This window comes from Dama dama, chromosome 7 (assembly GCF_033118175.1).
Source record: "Dama dama isolate Ldn47 chromosome 7, ASM3311817v1, whole genome shotgun sequence".
Lineage (NCBI taxonomy): Eukaryota > Metazoa > Chordata > Mammalia > Artiodactyla > Cervidae > Dama > Dama dama.
The window spans coordinates 3,659,111-3,682,436 of NC_083687.1; the positions used below are offsets into that span (position 1 = coordinate 3,659,111).

The 23,326-nt window shown below is 40.6% G+C and overlaps 1 protein-coding gene across 1 annotated transcript in view; it reads right to left on the reverse strand.

Moving 5' to 3' along the window:
* The window catches only part of KHDRBS2 (KH RNA binding domain containing, signal transduction associated 2), a 640,575-nt gene that overhangs the window by 338,010 nt on the left and 279,239 nt on the right, over positions 1-23,326 (reverse strand). The window lies entirely within an intron of this gene.

Below are 23,326 nucleotides of genomic sequence, written 5' to 3' on the forward strand. Positions count from 1 at the left end.
TAATCATGCAAAGTTAGGGTGCTCTCTGTGTGCTATCAAGCCCTCTTACTTGGGGATTACTTGTTTTTTACATTGAGAACAAGTACGTAATGGTTTGTATCTGCTTGGCTGTAAAAGGATGAGATCTCTCCCTGTCTTTTCATCTCTTGGTGAATGGCCCATGATGCCCATCACATTCAGATCTAATGCTTAATAATAATAAAAGCGTCTTCTTCTCTACAAAAAAGAGTTCTTTTTGTAAACATGATTCTGGGCTGGGAGAAGATGTTCTTATTATATAAATTCCACCAATACTCTCTGTAACAGACACTGTGCATACTCTGCACATATCCATTGGCTTTGTTATCTTCATGTAACCAGCGTCTATTTATTTTCTTGCTGGAGGCTTGCTCTGGCCTTGAGGGATACCCTACTTAAGCACAGAGCAGGGAGGACACGCCAGGACTAACTTTCTATGGACCAGTTGTCAGCTAGTGATTGGAGAGAGTCGGCTTGCAAACACCCCAGCCTGCTCCACCCTTAGATGTGGTGCTGGCTGTAGTTGTCCCATAGGTTTGGTTGCTAAAGTTCAGCTGCTAAGCTGCAGCTGCTTCAAAGAAAGCTGATCAGTTGCACAAAGCAACTGCTCTGTGCACAAATGGAGATATGTCTTTAGCTTGTTTGAGAATGCACATTACATGGGTTTCCTTAATTTTCTTATTTTACTTCCTTACTCCTCTACCAAGGTTTCCAGAGATTTCCTTCTAAATAAACTTCACATAACTACATCTTTCCACATTGTCCTCCTCTAGGGGAACTCAAAGCAAGACAACAATACAGTATTTTAAATTAAGGAGACGATGATTGAAATCAGAAATTTTGTACAGAACGATTAAATACAAAGAAAAGTACATGAATAGATAAAGGTTATGAAGGAAATATCAGAGACATGGAAAATAGATCCAGGAAAGCTGATATGTAATAGTAAGAATTACACAAGGAGAAATCAAAACATAAAGAAGAAAAACAAATAAATAACAGAAGAAAAGTTTTTGCAGGATGCAGAATATAAGTGTTTACCTAATTCTATTCTGAACTTAAGAGAAAAGAGCCAAAGTGAGATGCATTTCAGGAAAATCCCTGAATTTTAAGAAAAGCAAGAATAAGCAAGCAAACAAATGAACAGAAATAAAAAATTCTTATATGCCTCTAGAGCTGGATCTACAAAAGGAAAATACACAATTGACAAAGGACCTCCCATGTACAAAATTTCAGATTTAGAAACAAAGATAGTAGGTTTGCCAGTGAGTATGCACCAGGTTCTGTGCTGAAGGCAACTTTCTGTTTACTGCGCCTGAAACAATCCAGGGCCTGGGAGTCTTCTGGAACACCAAGAACTGTCTGATTTCAGTTTCTGGGGCCATGGATGCTGATGATGTCATAAGATGACAATTCATTATTTTAACTATTCCACTATAATTTATGGCATTTGTTGTGCTCTTCCAAGAAATACAATGTTCAGACTACCTGGAATTTGTTTGTTGAAAATTTTCACAAGTGAAAAAGACAATGCCTATTCCCAAGAAGGCTCCATAGTCTAGAATTCATGAGGAATTAAACTGTCTTGAGTGTATGGTGTCTAAAGCAAAAAGCAAACTAGAAGATTCTTGACAAGACATCGTTAAAGATGGAAGTGTGCTTCCAACTCTTTGAGACCCCATGGCTGCCAGGCTCTTCTGTCCAGGGAATTCTCCAGGCAAGAATGCTGGAGTGGGTAGCCATTCCCTTCTCCAGGGGATCTTCCCGATCCAGGGATTGAACCCAGGTGACCTGCATTGCAGGCAGATTATCTACCATGTGAGACATCAGAGAAGTGTATTTTACAAATCACTTAGCATGTTGATTCTCAAGGGAGCTGTATCCTGTTTTCCATTTCAAGAAAACATATCTTCAAGGATAAAATGTCTTAAGTAAAACCTAGACAGAAACCTGTTGAATTGGACTAGGGCTGTGGGAGAAAATTAAGTGATGACAACTAGTTAGCTGGTGGGGGGATTTCATTCAGTACAGTCACTTTTGGCCCTCTACTGCATCAAATTTGCTTCTGAGACTCATGGTGCTACTAGCCAAAGATGGAAAAGCAAGTACTAGTGAATCCCAGTTGGCAAGGAGCAATGCCAAATGACTGGTTCTGAGAGAAATTGTTGAGGTGGGATATCAATTTGGGGAAGGTCTCCTTGCACAGCCATTCCTGTCTGTAGAGGAGATAGCAACAGGATGCCAGACAGCAATGACAAGGGTGCTGAAGCCACAGGAGAAAAAAAATAGAACAAAAGAAAGGACACAAAACCTGCTGAAGATATTCAGAGGACTCTAGAGAGGCTGCCTCCTGCCTTTGGAAGGTAGACTACAAGGCAATTTGGCCTTGAAGGTAGGATTTGGAAGGCTTTACTTTAGACAAATGCATTATGCTGTTCATCAAGCAGCCAGACAGAGAAGCAAACACATTAGGACTTGTAAAGAGGCAAACCACTGACTAGAATTCTTGTGGCATCAGCACAGAACGGCATCCAAATTTACAACATATGGATGCAAAGTTAATAAATGCCACAGACAGAATATGTATTGTTGCAACTTTTAATTTTCTGTTAAAAAAAAAAAAAATTCCAGATTATACCAGTTCCTGCTGACAAGCCTTTGCTGACATATCATATACCTAAAATTCAATGATTTCCACATGGCATTACAGGGTTTTTTTGTCTGGTGCTGGCTGAGCTCACCAGCTTCATCTTCTGCATGCCCTCTGTAGATACTCACTAGAAAAACCTTACCTTTCTCTGAAATCATCATCTGCTTTCAACCCCCTGTGGACTTTTATTCAGAACAAATATATTTATCCAACTCCACATAGTCAGCAACATAGAAATGATTGCTCAATAGAATCTTAACTGCAACACCTTCTAAATATGATTATATCACAAATATTTGGCATTATATTACTAATATCGATAGTATCCTTCAACAAAACATTTGGTTTCATGGATCCTTGAACACAAAGTGTTTTTCTGTTGGCATCATGTATGTGTGATTGGAGGTGGGGGAGTGGATATGGTAGAGTATACATAAGTGATATTTCTTAGATCATATCTAAATCTTAATAGAAAGTATAATCTCTATATACTTTTATATTAATTGCTTTATTCAAATAAATGGCTAAGTTTTCTGTTACCTGAAAATAAATACTTTCCAATGGAAATGGGGAACATAAGAATTTGATCTTATAGATGTTGTCACTTTCCCTTTCTGTCCTTCATATTGTTTTAGCAAAAGTATACTTGATAATGTCTAAAAGGAAAATTTCTTTTATAGACTAGACAAAAGAATGGGGAGAGTACAGATATTTCTATTCTCTTCAAATAATTCAATCACATGGAAAGACTATATTTGTAGTAAGTGAATGTTAATTTTTTAAACTTTTATTTGTGATGAGTTTATCTCTGCTTCATTTTTATAGACTTATAAAATGCTCTATCAGTGCTGGGAAATAGAAACTGTCACAGAACCTCTGGGACAGGCAGTGTGTCCACATACCTCTGGAACTGACTCCCAGGTGCTACAGTTTACCTGGAATCTGAGCTTAGGTGTTTGGCACTGGAGCAACTACAAAACTTCTCCTGGATGTGGAAAGCCCTTCTGCATTTTTTTTTCCCTTAAAGTCTGTGAAATCAATGTTTTTGAAAAAGCATAAGGAAAAGTAAGGAGCTCAGGACCTAGACTTGGACTGCTCGTGACACTTTATATTGATCAGGGTATGTTCTGCTTCTTAGCACAGAATATGCCTTTTCCAGGAGAGGAGATATCCCCTCACTAATCCTGACAATTGTTGTTTTCATGGTATTGTCTGAAAATTTTCAACACCACCTGCCTAGGCTTAAGTGAATTTAGACTCACTCTTTCTTTACCTTAGGGCAACAAACATTTTTGGATGCTACATAAACAGAAAAGTGGAGTCATAATAGTTTGATGTACTAATGTTTGTCCTATAGCACTGGTACAGGAAAATATGAATAGAATCTATTAATCCAAAGTATTAATCCAACCTGTTAGCACAGTCCCCTCTCTGTCCCTGCTGGTCCAAGAGCAAGGATATGGAGTTAGCGAGGATGGAAACATTTGGGAGAACACAGGTCAATGCAGGGAGGCTACCATGGCTCTCTAATCTTTCAACCACACACACACACACACACACACACACACACACACACACACACACACAAACACATGTGTACTGAAGTAAGAGTCTATATTTAGCTGTCTTGCCCCAGTGCTAACACTGCTAGGCTCATTGAGGAACAAAACAGAACATATATTGACTGACCACAGGTGCTGGGACTATGCCAAGGATTTCCCCATCTGTGATTTATTTAAGCTGCATCATAGGTTGGGCTTCCCAGGTCACTCAGTAGGTAAAGAATCTGCCAGCCAATGAAGTAGACACAGGAAATGTGGGTTTGATCCCTAGGTTGGGAAGGTACCCTGGAGGAGGGCATGGCCACCCACTCCAGTATTCTTGCCTGGAAAATCCCATGGATAGAGGAACCTGGCAGGCAACAGTCCACAGGGTTGCAAAGAGTTGGACACGACTGAAGTGACTTAGCACGCAGCTCAATCTCTGATTTAAAATTTAAAAACCATCAAATACATCCCAAGTTTCAGCAAAGCAGGCAGCACACTATTTTCTAGGAATGGAGAATCACTAAGGGAATCTATTTAAAGTTGAGGATACAAAATCCTTTTTATTGATTGGGGCTCCTCTTACTGTAACACTATAATTAGAAATGCTGCATATATTAGAAAAAGTTAAACACATTTCAAAATAGCACATACTTTTGCGAGAGTACTACAAAAAGGCAAACTTGAAATTGTCCAGAGTGGAAAAAGTTTACTTAAAACCAAGATTAACAACAAAACAAAGTAAGCTTTAGTGATATCAGCAATTAAATTTTGGTAAATACATTCACTTCTAAACGTAATGTGAGTCATTCATAGAATCTGTTTACATTACTTTAAATTTGTTAAATACTAGTGGAATAGTTTGGCCTTTCCATGAAGCAGAGCCATCAGGATCCATGAAAATATTAATGACATATACAAAAGATGAACTAAAGTGACACTGGGGTGGACAGATACCAGAATTGAAAAGTTTTTGGATTGTAGTTTCAATTTTCTTTGTGCTTACCACTAATGCATCGATTTCATCCTTAGGTTGAAGAGAGAGGGATTCTGTGGCACTGCCTTTACTGAAAGAAGTATATCTGAGACATTACTTGAAAGGAGCAAGGGAACTTGTGAAGCAGAACAAGGAGAAAATTAAATTTTACCACATTATGGCACTATACCAACTTTAGATGAAGCACAGGAGGTATGTTTCTTGACCTCTGTAAGGTGCCTACCCAACGTTAGAACATTTGCCTTCAGTAGACAGAAGGTGAAGACTATAGAAACCATTCGTTTATGTTACTATTTCCTTTATCCACACTAAGTTTAGTGACTACAGTGTTTCATTTTTTTAAATTTAATTAAAGGTGTTCAATACTTTTCTTCATGAGTCGCCCAGATTTTCTAGCATTGAAAGGTGGACTGTGTGTAAGAGGAGGTGATTCTCTGGAGTGCGAGTGCTTTTCTTCATCCGTTGCTCTCATGGCAAATAATGAATAAGGTAAAAGCTAAGATACTTAAAAATATCTGTTACTCGACTTGCATCAGAGAATTTCACTGAGAAAAATGCATCTGTAAATCTACTAATTTAATGCCATAAATACCTGTCATTTCTACCACTTCTGTCTATAAAAGTTACTATGATAATAAGAGTTATAAAATTAGTTTTATCTAACTTCCTCTTTATTTTAAATACTACATAGTTTGTTTTGAAATAAATTAATCTGAACATTTAAATTATAATATATAATTAAATAGTATAAAATCATTACAATTATTTTAAACTGTATTGATTCAATAAAAATTACAAAGAAGGCACTATAAATTGCTATTATAAAATCTCATTCAATTTATGACTTTTTGTGTGTGATTATACTTTATTGTTGCTGCTGCTTAGTCGCTTCGGTTGTGCCTGACTCTGTGTGACCCTATGGACTGTAGCCTGCCAGGCTCCTCTGTCCATGGGATTCTCTGGGCAAGAGTACTGGTGTAGGTGGCCATGCCTTCCTCCAGGTGATCTTTCTGACCCAGGGATCGAACTCCAGTCTCCTGAATTGCAGGCAGATTCTTTACCTGTGAGCCACCAGGGAAGCCTGTGATTATATTTCAGTGACAAATGAAAGTTGGTGAGTCATGTCTGACTCTTTGTGACCCCGTGGACTATACAGTTCATGGAATTCTCCAGGCCATCAGCATTAAGAGCTATGCTGACAGCCTGATAGTGGGTTAAGAATACCACCTGTACAGTTAAACACACTGATTTTAAGTCTTAGACCTGCCACCCAGTAGTTATAACTGGATGTATGACAAGTTATTTTATGTTTCAAAGTCGTTTCAAAATCCTCAAATTCTTTCTCAGTAAAACAGGGTGATGATTACCAACTCATCACATTCTTGTAAGGTGTAAAGGATATGCCTACACAAATACCTAAGTGCAATCTTAAAGATTAATCATCATAGTTATTCTCAATCTGAGAAGACAGATAAGGATAGAAGGACCCTGTAATAAAACCAGAGTTAACATTCTCTGACTAGTGGCCACTTACCCCATAAGGCTGAGCCTAAAAAAGGGAATATCTCTCTCTTCTTCCACACATTAAATACAGCTTCTTTCAGTAAGTTGTTGTAGAATACACACATCTGAAATATAACCCATGTCACCTACAAGCTTGAAGCATTACTATATAATTTATGCAAAATAAATGAGTGACAATAAAAAATTATAATAAGACAACTATTATGTGACAGTACATTTAAGTGTACTGTCTAGTACACTTCATGTCTAGTACACAGAAATGTCTAGGAGGTAAAAATCAAAATAGGTAGAATGTTACACAATGCTTAATGGAACCATTATAAGATGGTTTGGGAGGCCTGTATGGTTGTGCAGAGTGGGAGAGCACCTCCTAAACTATCACTTGCAGAGTTATTATTTTGGAAACTTGTGACTTCACAAAAATTTTTCCCTAAAACAGTCTAGATCAACTGTATCAATTACTGTGCATTAAAATAGAATTCATGACCTCATGGAATGAGTAAGTAGTGTTTTAATTTTATGTGCAATTAGATTTATATTATATTAACTCTAGGTATTCCTAGACCTCTTTTGAAAAGTAATCAAAGTCCTTCTTGATAATTAAAACATTTCTAATATATTGATGGGTTTCCCAGGTGGTGCTAGTGGTAAAGAACCTGCCTGCCAGAAGGAGACATAAGACGTGGGCTTGATCCCTGGGTCAGGAAGATCCTTTGGAGTAGGAAATGTCAACCCACTCTTGTGTTCTTGCCTGGAGAATCCCATGGACAGAGGAGCCTGGCGGGCTACAGTCTATAGGGTCGCAAAGAGTCAGACACGACTGAAGCGACTTAGTACCCAATATAAGGTGATAGCTGATTCTTAGGCTTATGCATAAAGCTGAAATGTTTCATAAACAAAACAAAATTGTATATACATAATTTGATTTATAATTGTAAACTAACACAGGGGAAGATATGACAAATGGCAAAGATGGTCAAATATTTTTTTTTTTTTGTATTAGCATTAGGCAGTTAGAGTAGGAGAAAAGGGTCCAAAATGGTAGTTAGAGGAAGTGGTGGCTGAAAGATCACATATTCGAAGGGTAGGAAGAAGGTGGAAAACAAACAAGCAAACAAAAAAACATTGCCCTGAGTGAAGACTTCCTGCAGGAAATGTGCCCAACATGCCACCTTCCTTGATTGGTCTTGGATAAGGAAGACCAATTTGCCTAAGGCATAACTAATCAGGCCCCAGGGACCACTCGAGGGAGGAAATGTGGGCTATAAAGAGGTAGACCAATATGGAACAGGGCCACTCCTGTGAGGGTTAGTCCATTCTCGCACCTCGAGTGCGTATTGCTTACCGATTGCCCAACAACAGTTGCCTGCTTGATTTGTATTAACCTGTCATTTCAATTCTTTGCCAAGACAAGAACCAAGGAAAAAGAACCAACATTACATCTTGGTGCTGTGGTGTAAGGTAAGCAAAGGTAAGGGTCCTTACCCTAATGGCTGGAAGGACATTTATCATCAACAAAGTAAGTGTCCTTACCTTAAACTCCTCTCCTCCTGTCCTTCCACCCCATATCTATGCTACTCTAAGCAATGCACTGGGAAGGCTGCTGCCTCTAAGGCTTCCTCTAACCATTTCTTATCTTTTGTCTCCTTTAACCTTCTTCAAACGGGTGAGTGGTAGTGGAAGCAATTGAGGAACTCTGGCCAACATTACTCCCTGGCATGTTCCAAAAGCTCTACTGCCTAGCCTGCCCCAGTAGCTGCTACCCAAGTGGGTGAGGGCTCACCTTTCTTCTTTCTCCTTTAAACTGAGGATTAGGCTGATTAAAATTGTGTGGGCATGAGTTAGGCATTTAAAACCTATTAGGGCACCTGCTACTTGAAGATGCCCTGTGGCAGGGTAAGAGGGTCATAGAACAGACCAGATATTTAATGCCTCCCCGCAGCAAGACAGCTTCTGTACAACTCAGGCACATATTGATACAAGCAAAACACTGAAATCACTTCCCCTTGGCTGCTGTCTTCCTGGTAGGACAATGGGGAGAGGGGGGGTCCTCATTTTTCTTTTCCCATCTGGTCTGATTCACTGCTGAACATGTCTCAGCTCCCTGCTCCTCCTTCCTCTATGCTATGTTGCAAATGACTTTGGGGAGATTGGGCACTAATCTTTTACTAAAGACTTGTACATTCTGGGAGGTCTGTGGAAATGCATGTTGCATTCATGATCTCCTTGCAGGTTGGCCAGAGAGGTGGCCCTGGGGAACCCCATTTGAGAAAATTCCCCCAGGCAGCAGGGTCTCTACCATCCCCAATGTGTTTCAAGACCCTCCTCCATCTCCCATGTTTCTTAAGATACCTGAAGGCACAACATACGCCACTCTGCAAATCTAAATCGTCCACAGGCACACAAGTCACCCTAGAAATTTATCAACTGACATCCTCTCTCAGGGGGCAACTCTGCTCATCCAAGCAGCCCTCAGTGCTTTGGGAACTCTGCCTACAAACCACCTGGGTCCAAGTTTTTCATGCATATCTCTTACACTTGGGGAAATCCCCCCTAAACTGGAATGTCACTCTGCTACTTTGAGCCTCCAGAGCACTCCCCATATTCCTTTTGAGTAAATTCCTTTCCCTTGGTCTCTTAAGAATCTGGGGCCTCAGACATGAACTCTTTGCAGAAGAGGACCCTTTAAGCAACTGAGGGTGGAAGCAACCCTTACTCCTTTAAGCAGATCAACAAATCCACTTTGCTATCACTATTTCTGTTACCAATTAGAATGGACCCCATAATGGAATAATCCCACTATAGGAAATACCTTGTCCTGGGTTTTGAGATCCTCATGATACAATGAAGAAGGACCCTCCAGGCCACCTCCCAGTTTACAGATATTATCTTGGGTGGCTCTACACCATGCCATATATTCCCACCATGGCTGGACAGCCCCAATTCTTACCCAACCATGGGCTCATCACTGTCAAGGATCATTAGGACGCTCTGTTCCAGTAAAGGGGGCTTCAAGGAACCTGGGATGCCTTGAGATCCATATTCTGACCCAGGATTCTGTCTCTCAGTCTGCAACCAAAATGGGTACACTCACTGACCAAGCTATCTGTCAGCATACATGTGGGGAAGGCCTTCCATTCAGACTTACCTGACATCAACCACACTAGAGATCCCAGGGAAGCCAAGCTCTAGGCAAGGATCCCAGGAGTCTCATGGACTGCCTTGGGGTCTGATGCTAGACCTGGGAATGCTCAGCTTTCAGGTTTCAAACCTCAACCCGTGTCATGTAAGGCTCACCCTGGGATCCATTCCAAGGCTAAGAAGAGGTCTCTGTGGGATTCATCCCAGGGCCAAGAGAGGCTTACTAGTTTTTTCTCTGTCCTAGCTAGTTTTTCCAGAAGGGAAACAGGCAATCAATTCTTTGACAGGTGTCCTTAAGATGTATCCTTGATAACTGGGAGCTATTTGACCCTCAGACTCTGAGGCAAAGATGCTTAAGATTCTTATGTAACACTGCATGGTCACAATATCCTCTGGGGGATGGAGAATACTGGTCCTAAAATGGGAGTTTTAATTACCATACCATCTTACAATTAGACCTGTCCTGTAACAAACAAGGGAAATGGGCAGAAATCTCATATGTCCAAATTTTCTTCCAATTAAGACATAAAGGAACTCTGCCTCAAGTGTGAGATTGATGTATGCCTTGAGTGAACCTGCTAGACAAATGGTGTTACATGCAGACAAACAAGAAAACGAAGCCCCCATGAAGATTCACCTCCCACTGCTCCAAAATTACCTAGTGCTCCCTCCTCAGTGTATCCAGAATTACTCCCTCTACCCGCTCAAGTGTGCCCTTTGGTCAAAATTGGAGGGGAATTCAGACTGACCTGGATCCATAAGCTCTCTCCCTCCTAGAGCTAAGGCAAATCAAACAGGATTTGGGAAGCTACAAGGATGACCCAGGTGTGTGTATATATATATATATATAGAGGCACTTCAACATATCACCTTGGCCTTTCACTGAACATGGAATGATGTCACAGTCATATTTAATCAAACCTTATCTGACCCCAAGGATGCTGGGGTCATAAGGGAGGCCCAAAAATACATGACAGGGCTTCACAGGTGCTGGGCTGGGCTGTGCTCAGGTGCTTCAGTCATGTCTGACGCTGCAACCCTTTGCACTATAGCCTGTCAGGCTCCTCCTTCCAAAGGGTTCTCCAGGCAAGAATACTGAAACGGGTTGCCATGCTCTCCTCCAGGGAATCTCCCCAACACAAGGATGGAACACATGTTTAGGTATGTCTCCTGCATTGCAGGCAGAATCTTTACTGCTGAGTCACTGGGGAACCCCATAGCGGTTCATATGTCAAGTAGTAAATATCCAGTGGGGGAAACAGCAGTTTTCTCTTTGGATCCCAACTGGAATTATAATGACCCTGATCACACTGGGGAAAGAGACCATTTTCTTACCTATGTAAAGGCAGGATTGAAAGCAGCCCAACAGAAAATAATCAGCTATGCCTGAGTCTCAGCAGTAACTCAGGAGTCCAATAAAAACCCCATCACCTTTTTGGAAAGACTATAAAAGGCCCTCCAAAGTTCATCAACCTGGACCTAGAGTCCTATGAAGGACAGGTGATATTAAAAAGCAAATTACTGCCCCAATGTGCATCAAATATAAGAATAAAGTTAAAGAAGTTACAACAGGACCCTGTGACCTTGTTGGATGAGATGATCCAGACAGCCACTAATGCCTTTTACAATCAGGAGCAGGAAAGGAAGTCCGAGGCCCAGGAAAGGGAAAAATGAAGGAGAAAAGGCATGCTCAGGCGCTAGCCACCCTCCAGGGATACACTATGAAAAACCCAAATTTCAAATCCTTAAAAGCCAGCTCAGTTTAGTCCCTCAGTCGTGTCCAACTCTTTGCAACCCCATGGACTGCAGCACGCCAGGCTTCCCTGTCCATCATGAACTCCCAGAGCTTGCTCAAACTCATGTCCATCAAGTCGGTGATGCCATCGAACCATCTCATCCTCTTTTGTCCCCTTCTCCCCCCGCCTTTAATCTTTCCCAGCATCAGGGTCTTTTCCAATGAGTCAGTTCCTTGCATCAGGTGGCCAAATTACTGGAGCTTCAGCTTCAGCATCAGTCCATCCAGTGAATATCCAGGGCCGATTTCCTTGAGGATTAACTGGGTTGACCTCCTTGCAGTCCACGGGACTCTCAAGAGTCTTCTTCAACACCACAATTCAAAAGGATCAGTTTTTTGGCGTTCAGTTTTCTTTATAGTCCAACTCTCACATCCATACATGACCACTGGAAAAACCATAGCTTTGACTACATGGACCTTTGTTGGCAAAGTAATGTCTCTGCTTTTTAATATTCTAAGTTGGTCATAGCTTTTTTTTCCAAGAAGCAAGAGTCTTTTAATTTCATGGCTGCAGTCACCATCTGCAGTGATTTTGGAGCCCAAGAAGATAAAGTCTCTCACTGTTCACATTGTTTCCCTACCCATTTGTCATGAAGTGATGGGACCAGATGCCACGATCTGAGTTTTTTCAATGTAGAGTTTAAGCCAACTATTTACTCTCCTCTTTCACTTTAATCAAGAGGTTCCTTAGTTCTTCTTTGGTCTCTTCCGTAAGGGTGGTGTCAGCTGCATATCTGAGGTTACTAATATTTCTCCTGGCAATCTTGATTCCAGCTTGTGCTTCATCCAGGCCAGCACTTCTCATGATGTACTCTGCATGTAAGTTAAATAATCAGGGTGACAATATACAGCCTTGAGGTACTCCTTTCCCAATTTGGAACCAGTCTGTCGTCCCATGTCCAGTTCTAGCTGTTGCTTCTTGACCTACATACAGATTTCTCAAGAGGCTGGTAAGGTGGTCTGGTATTCCTATTTCTTGAAGAATTTTCCACAGTTTGCTGCGGTCTACACAATCATAGGCTTTGGGTAGTCAATAAAGCAGAAATAGATGTTTTTCTGGAACTCTCTTGCTTTCTCTATGATCCAATGAAAACCCCATCACTTTTTTGGAAAGACTAAAAGAGGCCCTTCAAAAGTTCACCAACCTGGACCTAGTGTCCTCTGAGGGACAGGTGATATTAAAGGACAAATTACTAACCCAATGTACATCAGAAATAAGAATAAAGTTACAGAAGTTGCAACAACAGGACCCCATGACCTCATTGAATGAGATAATCTAGACAGCCACTAATGCCTTTTATAATTGGAAGCAGGAAAGGGAGTCCAAGGCCTTTCCTTAAAAGAAAGTTGCAAAAATAAATAAATAAATGCCTGATCTATAGACAGGTGAGGCATTATGCTAAAGAATGTTCAAATTGTGACAAGCCTCCTACCATGGCCTGCTTCAAATTCCATCAATCAGGACACTGGGTGGCACTTTGCCCTTGGGACCCAAGAACCCCAAAGTCAAGTGCCAAGCCCTCCCTTGTGATGGCCCAGTAAGACTGAAGCAGCCCACTCCAGTCAGCCCTCCTGTCACAGATAACCTTTGCAGAATTGGAACCAAGGGTGCAACTGGATGTGGCAGGTGGGTCTGAGAACTTTCTGATCAACACCAGGACTGCCCCCTCTGTCCTGACCTCCTATTCTGGAGGCTTCTGCCCCAAATCCATACGATTTTGGTTGTCACAGGAAGAAGAGTTACTAAAAGATCCACCCAGGCACTTCTCTATTGCTGGGGTGAACAGAAATTCTCCCACCAGTTTCTGGTAATTCCTGAGTGCCCCACCCCATTGCTGGGAAGAGATACTCTCCAAGCTGGGGAATACTCTTGTCATGGAAGGCATCTCAATCCCCAAGGCTTTACAACTTCTGATGACAACAGAGGAGACTGTCACTATCCCTCCAACAGGGAAAACTCAAGAACCCTGGGAAAATGAAATTGACCCCCAAGTTTGGGACCACAGGGTCCCTGGGCAAGAACACTGAGCAAAGCCCATCATTATAACCCTCAGAAACCCACTCAGTTCCCCAGTTGGGAATGATATCCAATAAAAAAGGAAGCCAGGGCGAGACTACAACTCCTGATATGTGAGTTCCTTTCCTATAGACTATTAATTCCCACTAATTCAACATGGGATACCACAATATCTACCTTAAAAGAGGGATTGATTAGGGCTCCTGCACTGAGACTATCAGATGAAGAAAAGTCATTTCAACTGTATAGTCATGAAAGGAAAGGAATGGTCTTGGGAGCCCTAACTCAGAGGTTGCAGTCCAAACACTAGCCAGTGGGATACTTATCTAAAAGACTTGACCCAATAGCTTAGGTATGGGCTTCTTGTCTTCTAAATACAGCTGCCACTGCATATTAGAGGGTGTCCTCAAGCTCTCACTGGGGGAAACCTAACCTCAGTCACTAATCACTGGGGAACTCAGCTCCTCAATGGAAAAGGTCATTTATGGATGTCAGACCAGAGGGTCCCCAGATATCAGGTAATGCTAGTGGAAAACCTGGGATTGACCATAGTCTCCTGCAGGGCACTCAATCCCACTACTTTCTTACCCTTCCCAGAAGAGTCTCTCACCTTCCACTCTTGCCTAGAGACCACAGACCATTGGACAAAGCCCTAAGAGGGGTTATCAGAAGATCCTCTGATCAATCCTGAAGATGATTGGTACAATGATGGGAGCAACTTTGTCTTAGGTGGAAAAAGAAGAGCAGGATATGCTATAGTTTCCAATCAGGAGACCATAGAGGCTAAACCTTTACCACCAGGAACTTTAGCCCAATTGGCTCAGTTTATAGCTCTGACCTGAGCATTAGAGCTGGGAAAAGGGAAAAGAGTAGCTATTCACACTGACTCCAACTATGCCTGCATACTACCATTTGGAAAAAGAGAGGCCACTTGACCATCCAAAGTGTCCCAGTCAAGTATGGGAACCAAATCATCAGGCTCTTGGGAGCAGTGCATCTGCCTGTCAAGGCTTCAGTCTCCCATTGCAGGGGACATCAAAAAGGAAGTACAGAGGTGGCACAAGGGAACCAGGCTGCAGATCAGGCAGCTAAGAGAGCAGCACTACAGAGTAATGACCTAATAGGGGTTACCACCCTAGTTCCACAGTCTACCCTGCCAGAAACTCCTTCAGACTTCAAAGATGAGACTCTCAAGACTAAAGGCTCAACTTAGAGCTTTCAACAAGACCAAAAGGAGGGACATTTCATTCTGCCTAGGTACCACCAATGGAAACTGGTTAACTCCCTACATGCCACCACTCACTTAGGGAACAAAGCTCACCAAAGAACTGGAAAGATATATTAAAGGAATGGCCCTCCAAACAACCATAAGGCAAGTGGCCTCCTCATCTCTCACTGCCAACTAAATAACTCCCAATGAGCTTGAAAGCTCAGTAGACCCAGTACATCCAACAGCAAGAAACATACCCAGGGGGAGATTGGCAGATAGACTTTACCCAAATGCAGGCCTCTAAAGGATATAATTATCTACTGGTCATTGCAGATGCCTTCACAGGGTGGACTGAAGACTTTCCCACTTGGGCTGAAGAAGTGGTTAAAAAAAAAAAAAAAAAAAAAGCTGCTTCATGAAATTATTCCAAGGTTTGATCTGCCCTGGTGGCTCATATGGTAAGGTCTGCCTGCAACGCAGGAGACGTGGCTTAGATCCCTGGGTTGGGAAGATCCCCTTGAGAAGGAAATAGCAACCCATTCCAGTATTCTTGTCTGGGAAATCTCATGGACAGAGGAGGCTGATGAGGGACAGTCCATGGGGTTGGGTGACTGAGGGACTAACACTTTCACTTTCACTTGGCCTGTCCAGGTCACTACAAAGTGACAATAGGACGTCATTTACTTCTAAAGTCACCCAAAGATTTCAAAAGCATTGGGCATTATCTATTACCTCCACTGCACATGGAAGCCTCAGTCTTCAGGAAAAGTAGAAAGATCCAACAAATTCTTAAGATCAGCAATAAAAAAGATAACCTAGCAGAACTCCTTCAGACTGGAGGAGGCTTTGCCAATAGCCCTTCTTTGCACTCACATGGTTCCCAAAGAACAGGTCAGTCTTAGCTCCTATGAGGTGCTATATGAGAGACCGTTTGTTTATGTTAATGACTTCCTTTTGGATCCAGAAACGCAGGCCCTCTGATCTTACAGTATGGCAGTTGGACAAGTCCATCAAGAAATGCACTGTGGGGTGTCAACCAGGACCCAAAAGACTGAGGGACTACCACTATATGCCCCAGGGACTCAATTCCTAATCAAGGTGTGGAAAGATGGGCCCCCGAAGGCTCAACTCCAGCCCACATGAAAGGGCCCATGACCTGTAAAACCTTCCACCCCTACAGCAGTCTAAGTACCAGGGCACAACTTCTCTGTACACCACTCTCGAGTCAAGCCATGGAATGAGAAGACACCCAGTACATCTGTAAGCTCCTGAGAGAACTTCAATACCTATATAAAACTATGGTTAATGCCATTCTGATGAGCATCCAGGGAATTGAACTTCTCAGAATAAGCCTACTGCTCTGTCTATATTTCATTACTATCCTTCTCTTCGTGTGCCTATCCCAAGGAAACCTCAATTCCACCTATTCTCAAAGAATTGTGTCTCCTATCTCTTGAAGGGGAAAATGTTAGTTTGTTAGAGTAGGGAGAAAGGGGTCCAAAATGGGTGATTAGAGGAAGTGGCAGTTAGAAGACATGAAGGGTGGGGACAAGAAGAGGAAGAGGAGGAGGAGGAGAAGAAACTGCACACCTGAGTGAAGACTTCCAGCAGGAGAATGAGCCCAACACACCCTCTTCTCTGATTGGTCTTGGACATATGTCCTATTTGCATCTCCTTCCCTGATTGGTCTTAGGCATAACACACAGGGTGTTATTTGCATGGGACATAGCCAATCAGGCCCCAGGGACCACTCAGGGGAGGGAACAAGGGATATACAAGAGGGAAGTCAAAATGGGACAGACCCAATCCTGCCAGTATTGGTCTGGTCTCATGTCTTGAGAGTGTTTGCCTATTGTCTATTGCTTTCCCAAATAAATCCTGCCTGCTTGAGCTGTGCTGGTCTGTCATTTAAATTCTTTACTATGATGTGATAAGAACCAAGGAAGAAGAACTGACCTGACACTAGTTTTCATTAAGTATTGATATCTGAGTTCTGTTAAACTATTATGCAATGTATGTTGCTGCAACTGTATTTTTAAAATTAATATTTTTTTAATATGGAAGTTTTGTGTTTTTATTAGAATAGATTCTTAGATGAAAAACCAGGTTAATCAAGCTAGAAATTGTTACTCCATTTAGTTGGTTGAAATTACAAAAGTTTACATCTTTATGGTGATTTTTTTTTTAATTGGAGGATAATTGCTTTATAACATTGTGGTAGTTTCTGCCATACATCAACATGAATCAACCATAGGTAACATATGACTCCTCTCTCTTGAACCTCCTTTCCACTTCCCACTCCATCGCACCCCTCTAGACTGTTACAGAACACAGGGTTTCAACTCCCTGCATCATATAGAAAATCCCCACTGGTTATCTATTTACATATGGTCTTTCAATGGGCACCTTATCTTTGACAAAGGAGGCAAGAATATACAATGGAGAAAAGACAGTTTCTTTAATAAGTGGTGCTAGGAAAACTGAACAGCTCCATGTAAAAGAATGGAACTAGAACTTCTCCTAACACCACATACAAAAATAAATTAAAAATGGATGAAAGACTTAAAAGTAAGGCCATAAACTGAAAAACTCCTGGGGGAAAGCATAGGCAGCACAGTCCCTGATATAAATCATGGCAAGATCTTTATAACCCACATCCTCAAATGATGGAAATAAAAACAAAAATAAACAAATGGGACCTAATTAAAGTTAAAAGTTTTTTGCACATCAAAGGAAACTATTAACAAGGTGAAAGGATAACCATGAGAATGGGGGGAAATAATAGCAAATGAAACAACTGACAAAGAGTTGATCTCCAAAATATACAAGCAGCTCATGCAGCTCAAGACCAGAAAAACAAACATTCCAATCAAAAAGTGGGTAGACCACTCCATAGACATTTCTCTAATGTCTTCTTCTTTTAAAGAAGACATACAGATGGCTAATAGACACATGGAAAGACGCTCAGCATCACTCATTATTTCAGTTCAGTTGCTCAGCAGTATCTGCCTCTTTGTGATCCCATGGACTGCAGGATACCAGACTTCCCTGTCCATCACCAACTCCTGGTGCTTGCTCAAAATCAGTCCAACGAGTCGGTGATGCCATCCAGCCATCTCATCCTCTGTCGTCCCTTTCTCCTCCTGCCTTCAATCTTTCCAAGCCTCAGGGTCTTTTCCAAAGAGTCACTTCTTCGCATCAGGTGGCCAAAGTATTGGAGCTCCAGTTTCAGCATCCGTCCTTCCAATGAATATTCGGGACTGATTTCCTTTAGGATTGACTGGTTTGATCTCCTTGCAGTCCAAGGGACTCTCAAGAGTCTTCTCCAACACCCGAGTTCAAAAGCATCAATTCTTTGGTGCTCAGCTGTCTTTATTTTGCTCATTATTAGAGAAATGCAAATCAAAACTACAATAAGGTATTACCTCACACTTGTCAGAATGACCATCATCAAAAAATCTACAAACAATCCTGAAGAAGGTATGGAGAAAAGGGAACCCTCTTGCATTGCTAGTGGGTATGAAATTCACCTTTTAAAAATAACAAAGAGAAATATATAAACAAACAAACAAAAAATGAATATTTAACTCCATCTTTAGTGTTCCAAATATAAACACACTTGTATTTCTTACTACAGATTCTCAGTTTTAGGTTCTGAGTTTTTTGTTTACCCATGCAGTTCTTCACTTTGTGGCTTTCAGTGAACAGCTCATTATTAGATAATAAGCCAACTTAAGAGCAGAGCTATGTGTTGATAACTATAGTCCCCCCTAAAAATGTGCAATCAGGCTGTTGTGAAGGATCATTCATAGCAGGATGCTGAACTCAACGAGAACCTAGAATGGAAAATGAGTCAGATTGAAATGGATTTCTCTTTCTTCAATGCTGACAAAAACTTGTCATGAAAAATCAAGTGACAGTATTGACCAACATGGATTCTATACTAAGAATCAACATTACAAAACAATGACACAATGCACATGAAAAAAAAACACTGAAAGTAAACTTTATGCAGCTTAGTGACCTTCAACCAGTGATAGCCCAGGCTGGATGCATGAGACAAGTGCTCAGGGCTGGTGCACTGGGAAGATCCAGAGGGATGGGATAGGGAGGGAGGCGGGAGGGGGGATCAGGATGGGGAACACATGTAAATCCATGGCTGATTCATGTCAATGTATGGCAAAAACCACTACAATATTGTAAAGTAATTAGACTTCAACTGATAAAAATAAATGGAAAAAAAAATAAAGCTTTATTTTGTGCCCCCCCCCAAAAAAATCAATGGTACAGTGCATTTTTGATGATTTTTTGGATGCCAAGTGAATTTATTTCTAGTCATATTAAAATAAATGTCCAATAAACTATATGTGGACATAATTAAAATTAATTTTATGCCCACCTCCAAAATCTGACGACTCATATCATCCTACTATATTGATAAGAAACAAGATAATTCATACACTCTCATTTAACAATGAAGTCCACTCAATCATGTGAACAGGGACAATTACAGTGAGCAGGGCATGTGAAAATCAAGATCCTTGCTCTCCATAAACAGTTGGATAATATTTACTCACTTAATTGCATACTAGTCACAAGCAAGGTCTGACAAATCCAACAATCCATATGAGATGGCCTTTGTGATTCAGGGTAAGAAACATATAAGAATGTGACACAATCACACACTTACATGTAACATAAGGGTACTACCAACTGTAAGACACATCCATGTTTAATTTGTCACTAAAAAGAAAAAAAAATGCTTCAATTTGACCTCAAAACATTGTTTTCTTCTTCTTTAGAATTTTTATTTTATATTATTGACATAGCTCTTTTTGATTTATTCAGGTAGATTTGTGCAAATGTAAACATTTCAATATCAACCAAATAAATTGGTTCAAGTATTCTCCCAATTTTTTTCACATTCAGAGATGAATTTTCAGAATCACTTTCAATTCAGAATCATTGATATCTGTTTCTTCCTCATAAGTATCAGTTAGCTTTTGCTGAATAACAAACTGCCTAAAACTCAAAGGCATACAACAATAAACTTTTGCTGAGTTCAGCAAATATGAAGCTAGCTGGGTGCTGGCTACATGGTTTGTGTGATTTTAGGTAGATTTACTTAGACATCTGGGGCCAGTTGACTTTGGGCATGTATGTCATCTTCACATGTATCTCATCTTCCAGCAGGCTACTCTCAGAATGTTCTCACATTGATGGTTAATACCCCTTGTCAAGCCTCTGTTTGCATCATGTACATTAATTCTCTACTGGTCAAAATAAGAGCCCAGTGCCTAAATGTGGGTTAGGCCAACAGCACCACCATGGAAAGACACTGTAGAGAGACACTGCAGAGGGAGCTCATGTTGAGAAGTTTTAGGCCTGGAACCATCCGTGTGTCCATCCCATCACCTGGGTGTTTCAGCGCCTCCAGGAATGTTTGATGAGTCAGCATGTCTGAAAAAACAGCTTTGATATTTTCCCAGGGCTTTCTTCCAAACACACATTCTGTAAGTTTTAAAGCCCATGGATAATGACAACTATTTCATGACTGCTGTTTGCATTTTCATGATTGTAATAATCAGCAATTAGAAATGTGGCAGTGTGAATATACATGTTAAAATCAATGAAATATGGTGATATAATATTCCCTAAGTAATACTGCATGGAGGAAAATTCTTTTATTATATAGTCCTGGGAAAATATTGTTTCCCTTGAAGAACTCTTTTCTCCTTTTTGGCTAGAAGAATTATACCATATATATTACTGGAAACTCGGTTCCATATTTGGTCCAGAGAGAGTAACACCATTAACTCTTGGCTCTCACACTTGCTCCTTTAGCTTCCTGGTCTTGACTTCTTAGTTTTTTTAGAAGTTACATTTTAGGACTGTTGTGATGACTAACTTTGATAACAGAGTTCTGAACCACTTGTAGCAATGCCTGACAAACACTAAGTGCTCAGTAAAAGTTATATCTCATTATTACTATTTGTTTTATTTTTATTCCCTTTATAAACTGCCTCAAATATATTATGAGAAAATGAGTTCAACAAATATAAAGTTGTGAGAACTGTTTACAAGAGCAGAATAGATTTTAAAAGATGTACCACAGTTTACAACAATCTTTACACAAACAAAAAGGAAGAAAGTGGCAGGGGATATTCACAGAAAATAAGCAATCAGAAAATAGCATCTAATAAGTGCTTCTTGACATGAACAAAGAACTGATCTATCCCCATATTTTGGGGTTCATATTATAACATCTCCATTTCAAACTCTTCTTTCTGGCTGAAACATCCCATTTGATCTCAGTCTTGCTACTTTCCTGACCTCATTTTGCACGCTTCACCCACAACATTCAAGGTCAAGTGTGTCAGACACACCAAGCAGGTACTTTACTTTTGGTCTTCACTGTAGCTCTTCCTCTATCTGGAATGCTCCGTTCCTGAACGTCAGGCATTGACTCCTTATTATGAATCATCCTGGTATCTAAAACTTCAGTGCCAATCTTCAGATAGGTCTCTCCTGAAGACCTCTGCTTAAATAAAGTATCCCTATCACGACCTGATTTCCATCACCTATGTAAGCACTTATCACAACTTGATGTGCTTTCTTGTCCATTTACTTGCTTGTCTTCTATCTTTTGCTTCCACTACACTTCTAAGTAGAATTTAAGTTCAGTTAAAGCAGGGACATTGTTTGTCCTATTCTGGTAAGTCTCCAGCATCTACATTCCAGAGAACTAGTGGAACATGTAAGTTCTCCATAAGTATCTGCTAAAGAATAAACTAACCTAAAGAAAATTTATAGAAAGAAAACTAACACTATAGAAAACTATAAGACACTAATGAAAGAAATCAAAGATGAAACAAACAGATGGAGAGATATACAATGTTCTAGGATTGGAAGTATCAATATTGTGAAAATGACTATACTACCAAAAACAATCTGTAGATTTAAGGCAATCCTGATCAAACTACCAATGGCATTTTTCACAGAGCCAGAACAAATAATTTTACAATTTTTATGGAAACACAAAACACCCTGAATAGCGAAAGCAATCTTGAGAAAGAAGAATGGAGCTGGATGAATTAACCTTCCTGACTTCAGACTATACTAAAAAGCTACAGTCATTAAGACATTAGGGTACTAGAACAAAAATAGAAATATAGACCAAGGGAACAAGACAGAAAACCCAGAGAAAAATATATGCACCTATGGGCACTTTGCATTTCTTTTCCATGGGGATGGTCTTGATCCCTGTCTCCTGTACAATGTCACGAACCTCCTTCCATAGTTCATCAGGCACTCTGTCTATCAGATCTAGTCCCTTAAATCTATTGCTCACTTTCACTGTATAGCCGCCATAAGGGATTTGATTTAGGTCATACCTGAATGGTCTAGTGGTTTTCCCTACTTTCTTCAATTTCAGTCTGAATTTGGCAATAAGCAGTTCGTGATCTGAGCCACAGTCAGCTCCCGGACTTGTTTCTGCTGACTGTATAGAGCTTCTCCATCTTTTGCTGCAAAGAATATAATCAACCTGATTTAGGTGTTGACCATCTGGCAATGTTCACGTGTAGAGTTTTCTCTTGTGTTCTCTTGGCAAAACTCTATTAGCCTTTGCCCTGCTTCATTCTGTATTCCAAGGCCAAATTTGCCTGTTACTCCAGGTGTTTCTTGACTTCCTACTTTTGCATTCCAGTCCACTATAATGAAAAGAACATCTTTTTTGTGTGTTCTAAAAGGTCTTGTAGGTCTTCATAGAACTGTTCAACTTCAGCTTCTTCAGCGTGACTGGTTGGGGCATAGGCGTGGATTACTGTGATATCGAATGGTTTGCCTTGGAAATAAACAGAGACCATTCTGTCATTTTTGAGATTACATCCAAGTACTGCATTTTGGACTCTTTTGTTGTTTAAAAAAAAAAAAAAAAGGCATAGGGACGCTTACTCCTTGGAAGGAAAGTTATGACCAACCTAGATAGCATATTAAAAAGCAGAGACATATAGGGTTGTCGTTACCATCTTTCTAAATTCCATATATATGTGTTAGTATGCTGTAATGTTCTTTATCTTTCTGGCTTACTTCACTCTGTATAATGGGCTCCAGTTTCATCCATCTCATTAGAACTGGTTCAAATGAATTCTTTTTAACGGCTGAGTAATATTCCATGGTGTATATGTACCACAGCTTCCTTATCCATTCATCTGCTGATGGGCATCTAGGTTGCTTCCATGTCCTGGCTATTATAAACAGTGCTGCGATGAACATTGGGGTGCACGAAGACCCAGAGGAATCAGGTGGAGAGGGAGGTGGGAGGGGGGATCGGGATGGGGAATACATGTAAATCTATTGCTGATTCATGTCAATGTATGACAAAACCCACTGAAAAAATAAATAAATAAATAAACTTAAAATTAAAAA